Raw genomic sequence first — 1,503 nt, 5'->3', positions numbered from 1 at the left:
TATATATATATATATATATATATATAGAGAGAGAGAGAGAGAGAGAGAGAGAGAGAGCAGAAGGTAGAAATGGGAATATTTTCAGTGATTTCGCTCAAAGCATATTTTATACGAAAAATACAAATAGAGAAAAATATCTCATAGATGTATCGACGTGCATTTTCTTTTTCTGCAATATGGTGGACACATATATCTACACACGCGATGACCTAATAGGATTTTCTCCGGATAATGTATGAATATAAGGCCAGTATGCTTAATTCGAGAAACTTCTTTTAAGTACTGAGGGGATTAGATTTGAAAGAAAAAGCGTTTTGTATAGATTTCCTGAAGAATAAGGATTAGCTAGCAAGTATTAAATTGGTCGTAAGTATTGTATTTAGTACAGAAACGATAACTTTAAGAATGATCAGAAATTTACTATTAGAAATACATTGCTAGCTATTGTTTATGACAGGCCATTGTTTCTAACGTCATTTTGGAATTATGAATAATGGAAAACGTAAATATTGCTTGGTTCAAAAGATATTTATGTTGATTCAAAGATATTTCGTATCCTGATGTCTTGAGAGCTGTTTCTTTCTATGGTTAAGTCGAACAACAATAGTGGCGATTACATTGATTTATTTAGCAATCGCTATAAAGGGAAAATGGTTTCTCTTTTCAATCCAGTGATGGAGTCCCCACGAATTCATTCGATTTGTTAGAAATGGCACCGACATCTTCCTGAAAGCATAGCCTGATGCTACAAGGTTGCAAAGAAAACAAAAAGTTTGTAATTGTAAACAATGGAATGAAGAAGTGAAATTTTAGGAAGCAGGAAAGTTGTATAATGGCGGTTTGCATTTTGTTTGCAGGATTAAATTCAGACTCTTCAATGAATAAATATTGCAGTCAATGAAGATAGTTATGGTAGAGATAGTGTTGGATATGTGCTCCAGTGTACTTGTACTGTGTTAGAGTAGAATACTTCTGGTTTTAGAGTTAAACTAATTCAACAAACAGACAAAGAAACAAGAAATATAATTCTATCAATAATATTTGTTAAAGGGAATTCTTTGAATAGTTCTAAGCTGAACTTCAATCTCGTAAATTTGAACGTGTTGAAGGGTACATGGTCTTTTGTGGATTTGTTAACATTATACCATAGAATAGTAATGCATGTTTGACATTTATTGGGATTCTAACTATTGCTAGAGTAATATTTATTTAAGGGTTTATAGTTTAGGGAGGTTTTGTTGCATATTCTTTTTTTCTTTTATTCGTTTACTTGTTTCAGGCATTTGACAACGGCCATGCTAGAGCACCGCCTTAAAGGGTTTTAGTTGAAGAAATCTACCCCAGGACTTAGACAGGCTTAGTACTTATTCTATCGGTATCTTTTGTCGAACTCGTAAGTTACGAGGTCGTAAACACACCAACAAAGGTTGACAAGCGATGGCGGTGGGGACAAACACATACAGACACACATAAACACACACACACACACACACACACACACAC

This window comes from Octopus bimaculoides, chromosome 20, assembly GCF_001194135.2.
Source record: "Octopus bimaculoides isolate UCB-OBI-ISO-001 chromosome 20, ASM119413v2, whole genome shotgun sequence".
Taxonomy (NCBI): Eukaryota; Metazoa; Mollusca; class Cephalopoda; order Octopoda; family Octopodidae; genus Octopus; species Octopus bimaculoides.
Note: the sequence above shows the minus strand (reverse complement) of the source record.